The sequence below is a fragment of the Thermobia domestica genome, chromosome 18, assembly GCF_964235325.1.
Source record: "Thermobia domestica chromosome 18, izTheDome1.hap1.1, whole genome shotgun sequence".
NCBI classification, from domain to species: Eukaryota; Metazoa; Arthropoda; class Insecta; order Zygentoma; family Lepismatidae; genus Thermobia; species Thermobia domestica.
Window position 1 is genome coordinate 91693757 of NC_137471.1, and position 6000 is coordinate 91699756.

Consider the following 6000-nt stretch of genomic DNA (forward strand, 5'->3'; position numbering starts at 1 on the left):
TTCCCCCCCCCCACTTTTTTGAAATGACCCATTAATGTATATAGTTTCATTTGGAAATATAAAGTTTTTGTATGTATTAATGGTTCATTGGGTAAAAAATGTGCCATAAAATATTTGCCGTCTCCTGAGTACGTATTGGTTGTCTTCCCGTTCAGTTAAGGAAGCTACAGGAATTGCGTTTTAATTGCCACGAAAAATGACCCAAATTTAACCTATTGGAGCGCCTCAATTCGAGTGTACTTTCATTCTTCTTACAAGGGCTCAATATGTTAGTCAGCCGCTTTGGTACTAATTGAGATAACATTTCGTTAAAAAAAAAAAAAAAAAAAAAAAGTCCTCAACTTGTGAATCACAAGTTATCCTTTAATTGCACAAAAATCGAAAGTTCCTAAAATGTCTTTTCATCTTTCTAATAGTAAGGAATATTTTGATTTAATTTTTTTGAGTTTAACATCCCGTTCGGCAGTGAGGCTATATGAGATGTGGACCTACTGATTAACGTGGAATACGAACCACATGAGCTCCCGCCAGGAATCGAACCCGGGTTTTCCACGTCAAAGACGCGGCAATGTTTGTAGTTAAATGTACGAGTTTAGAGGTGTACATATACAATTTTGTATATACAATTAAATTTAGCGAATTCAACATAATTCTAGGTTTTAGGATTATTTTGTATAACGGGAGTGATTCTAAGTATTGTTGAGTTTTAATGTATTCCAAGAAAGTGAAAACTGTACCTAATGGCAACGAACATGCTTCGAGAAGCTGCAAAAGTACTTCTTTAAATGTCGCAGCATATGCTTGTGGTATTTACTGTCTTTCTAAGAGTAATGACATACATTTAATAGCATGTGTAGAATTAAAAATATAAGTTGTTCATTAATCCCCGGTTTCAATGTAACTTATGCAAAACAAGCCTCATTTTTCATTACTATTCGATTAATATTATCCTTTCTGTTTATTTGTTTTGCAAATTTGTTATTAAATAATCTTATCAGAAAATTTTCCAGACAGAATTTTAAGATGTTCATAAGCAAGGAATCAAATCTCTTGTTATACTTATGTTGTTTAAGAGTACAAAGGGCTAGCGTTGCTCTTGCCAATTTACTTAAAAATATATGAAACACGATATACGGTATTTTAACTGGAAAAGAGAGTATCCTAATAGTTATACAACCTTTCGTCAAACAAAATGTTGGAAGCAACCAGGAAAACTAACATTGATATACAAATATTGAGATCATGTCTTGCCCCCCCCCCCCACTTTTAACGTCCAACTGCCGCCACTGGCTGTTTGAATCTATTCGCAGGGCATTGTTTCCGTAATATTTGTACCAGATTCTTGGGCCACCATTGAGCTGAACATTACAAAGAATTAAAGAATTAGTAGAAGAATTGCTATCTGCCTATGAGAAACTTGGGTGCAATATGTCACTCACTGCATTCCCACCTTGATTTGATGTCTTTCCAGTGAATTGTGGATCTTTTCAGTGACGAGCAAGAAGAGCGATTTCACCAGGACATTTCTTCGATGGAACAACATTACAAAGGAAATTGGTCAGTTTCAATGTTAGCTGGACGATTCCAAGAGATGGATTTCTGCTGGATGATTCCAAGAGATGATCCAGATGTTCCTCACAAGAAACAAGCAAAGAGACGGCGTGTTTAAAACAGATAATTTTTACCAATACAGTTCTTGTCCTGTAGCGTTATATGCATAATGTTAAGAGTGCTGTTACACCGACAGAGTGCCAGGAGGACGTTATATTTTTGATATTCATATTCAGTGTCCAAACATTTATAAGAGACAGCTATTTTTATTAACGTAATTATGTTAATGTTTGTTACTTTTATCTTTACAGTTTCATTATCATAGCGTTATATGCAAAATGTAAATTGTGTAATTAGTATTATGTCTGAATTCGGAATACGTATTTATTGTTTTTCGTGTTCAGCGCCCAAAAAATTATAAGGGACGGATATTTCTATTTACGTAATCATTTCAAAGTTTGGTGACTTTTACCTTTACAATTTTATTATAATAGCGTTATATGCAAAAGGTAAATTATGCAATTACTACTAAATCTGAGCTAGAAGCATATTATCATTGTCATTTTATTGTTCAGCGTCCAATAAATTATAAAGAATAGCTACTTTTATTTCTGTAATCATTTCAATGTTTTGTGATTTTTACCTTTACAATTTCATTATTAAAGCGTTATATGTAACATGTAAATTGTGAAATTGCAAGTAAATCTTAGCCAGGAGCAAATTTCAATTTCGTGATCAGCGCCATTGTTGCCAACAAGTTGATACAAAAAGTCGCTAAACAAGAGATGATATGACTCCAATTTTGGGTGAAAAGTCGCTTTAAAAAATTTCATGGTATTTTTCCTATAAGATACCTGATCAATTCAAGCCATACTACTATCTACGCTACAAGAACGTATATGAGAGACTCGTATATAACTAACAATAATTTCACTTTTATATATTTTTAACTTTATGATCAACTTTGTTTCAATGAAGTCAAAAATGAGTTTAGAAAAACGAACAAAATTGAAGGTCTAGAAAAAATCTTACATACTTCACTTCTACTCACGCTTCTACAAATAATCTGTTTGCTATCGGTAATGTATTAGGCCTATTTGTGTTCTGTAAACTAAAGGACATAAAGCTGGAGTTGGTCCCCGTTAGTAGTTAAGATAACGGTAATCAAAGCGGGAATATAGAAATAAGTATTATGTACTTTTGCAGCTCATCAACACCTGCACTGATTCAAATAAGCATATAACTGAACTGATTCGAGCTAATAGTACTTATTTTAGAACAAGTTGTTCGCAGCACAAAAGTCGCTAGATTTGTAAGTAAGTCGCCAGATCGTCATCCCAAAATCACCAAAAAAAGTCGTTAATCGGAAAAATTATTTTTTGTCGCTATCCTGGATGACGAATCCCCTAGATTTAGCGACTTTCTTCCCAAATTGGCAACACTGATCAGCGCCCAAAAATAATAGAAGGATGACTATTTACATTTCTGTATATATATATATATATATATATATATATATATATATATATATATATATATATATATATATATATATATATATATATATATATATATATATATATATATATATAAATCACTGTTGCACAGTGTTTACAGTAAAATAAACAATTTCTGAAGTCAAAAATGACTGTATTGTTCTCTGCACTAAAAACATTGCAAAAAAAAAAAAAAATCGCAAGTAAACAACCATGCCGCGACGGCAGTAAACGACAATGGGTCTTCTGAGTCACCGATGAGTCGGGATAAGTTCGGCTCGAGAACGGTTGGGTCAACCAGAGTAGCTCACTAGCCGAGGGCGGACGAGAAGGGTTCTACTGTATTTCAAAATAAAAATATACGGCTTATAACGCGAGAATACGATAAGAATATATCACAAGAATTTTAAGTTATGATTCAGTACAAAAGCTATTAGTACCAATAAATAAATAAATAAATCAATAAAAGAAAGGAAGAAAGACCTACTCACCTACCAACTAGAAGTGATTCTTGAGTCCACCACAAATATCGTGCACTACTTCAGTGTGGTATCTGATGGTTGCCGCTAAAGTTCGAAAAGCCGGTTAAAGCTTTCACTATACGTCCGAACAAAACACAGGACACTCAAAGACACATACACGGCTCCTTATTCACATAGGACACACTCAGACATGCATACACACAAATAACAATGGTCGCGCGCACACAAGAAGACACACTCAACAAACACCTCTTCTTTGACGTCACTCAGGGAAGTAACGAAATGAATTACGTATGCGTTGCGTCGTCGCCCTATGTACAGGTAACTAGCATCGTTTGTTCCTTATGTCACTCATGAATACGCATGTATATGATTGTGTTGCGGAGGTATATCTAGTTAACATTCACAAACACACTTACTCCTACAGCGCATGCAACTAAAACCATTGCTCTGGCGCCAGTCGTGGTTAGGCTGTGTAATAACACAGAATCCAAAAGCTTCACACAAGTCCAACCTTAAAAATTAAACAACAAATGAAAAGCACGTCTACCACCAATGAGCAGAAAGTAAACACTTTTTCTTCTTTCTTTATGGGAGAGAAAAAGTATTTTGCAGGTGTCGGCTTTCTGCAGGTTACCTGGCCACACTTGTATACTAATAATAACAGGTGGCTCTGTAGGTCAAAGAAAGGCGACTAGCAAAACAAAACAAAAAAATGATTGGCGCGATTATTTAAAAAAGGACAGTGAAAAAGTCTTGTAACACGCTACTATAGCCGTCTTATACTCGCAGATTAAACTTTCAAACACAGCAAATTTAAGACCCCCGTCTTTCAGTCACCAAGTCAATCTTCGTCGCTCAGTTTTTATTGTGTAACGAGGCACGAACGAAGTCAACTCTCTTTTCTTCAGTCCGAGGTCGTCATCGGAAAGAAAAAGTTATAAAACTTGCCGTCTGCTGGTTTATCATCGGCAACACTCGGATTTTATCGTTTGTTTTCGGCCATGCAATTGCAAGCAAATTGTCGCGCTGCTTCTGCTTGCTGGAGTTTGTACTTTTTTTTCTTTCTTTTTAATAGCTACCTACTGCAATGAATCTTAACTTGATAGCTTTTCGCGACAATTTTAAAGTGGCGAAAAATTTAACGATATTTCGCTTTGATAAACAATCATACTTAAGTAATTGTTTCCAACAAATTTATGAGGCAATGGAAATTATTTGAATAGAAGCCTGGAATTTAATATTGTATTCATATTTCTCTTGAGGAACAGCAAGGCAAGCCCCAGCAAGGAATTCTCACGCTCTTGACGGCACCAGAGACATTTTATAAATAGATTGTGCAATTTTAGGTTCTAAAGTTAAGTTTATGGTGCCTAGAAAAGGTATACACAAAGGATAGATTAGATTCTAAAAATAGTAGAATGAGTTTAGTTTAACGTCCCACAATTATACCCTTTAAGCTAAAGAAGATGGATAAGTAATGAAAGTGAATGAAATTAAATCTTTATACCCTCCCACCGAGAATCAAACCCGGGACCACATTCACCAAGAGCACACGCACAGCTACTGGGCGATTCTCAGCGTTACGCACGGGACATTTGTACACAAAAACTGCTTTTTTAAACAAAAATGTATTTTCAAATAAAATAAAAAGTATGTCAAAATTAGGGAGGGAATTATTAGTGCATAGCCAAATAAAATGAAACTCTCAAAACAATTGCAAATTTGAGTTATAAGTCAAAATTAAGCGTTACGCACGGGACTCAGACAAAAAGCTTTTTTGACAATCTCAATTTCATTGGATATTCTCTGCGATTTATGGTAGCATTTTCATTTTATATGACATCACTTATGTTCTACATTCATTCTCCTTACTGTGCATTATATTTTTTAAATTGGAAAATAGAATTTAATTAGCTTCACATTATGTTTTCTTTTTCGACTCACCGTTACGCACGGGACGTTACGCACGGGACAGAAAAGTAACCATGCATTTTTTGGTTGTTCTAAGACTGTTATTATGCAATATCCTTACTAAAGAGATTGATATTTTAAGATTAACATTTGGACATTAACAAGCATTAAAAATTTGCATCCATAATTTAATTTAAATGAATTAAATTACATTCCAAAGTATCAAAGTCGAACTTTGCTTGGCAACTCGCTTAGTGTTATTACCATGTCTTTGGAGTATTTGTCTGAGTGCTGATTGGTGGCGTTTAAACTATACAATGTTGTTCAACTGTTGCGCTGCTCGATCCTCTGTGGTACCTACCAAACGTTGAGCCATTTGAACGCTGCCATTGTCAGATGAAATGCAGGAAAGTGGTTTGAACGGAGACAGTTGGTTTTTGGTTATTTGGTATTATTGATTGTTACTTCACAGTGAAGATTTGCTTTAGTGTGAGTTTTTTAAGTAAGTAATATGGATTAACAGCCAAGTAACTCTGTTCGAAGTAATATTGTCAGAA

At 34.7% G+C, this 6000-nt stretch overlaps 1 protein-coding gene across 4 annotated transcripts in view; it reads right to left on the reverse strand.

The window, feature by feature from the left end:
• The window catches only part of axo (axotactin), a 368436-nt gene extending 363989 nt beyond the window's left edge, over positions 1-4447 (reverse strand). For 3 of the 4 annotated variants that reach the window (XM_081747155.1, XM_081747148.1, XM_081747154.1), the window contains exon 1: positions 3543-4447. The gene's annotated coding sequence lies outside the window, so the exon portion shown is untranslated. Of the gene's footprint in view, positions 1-3538 lie in introns of all 4 variants that reach the window. The other variant, XM_081747149.1, reaches the window with a different exon arrangement.
• Positions 4448-6000: the final 1553 nt, after the last annotated feature.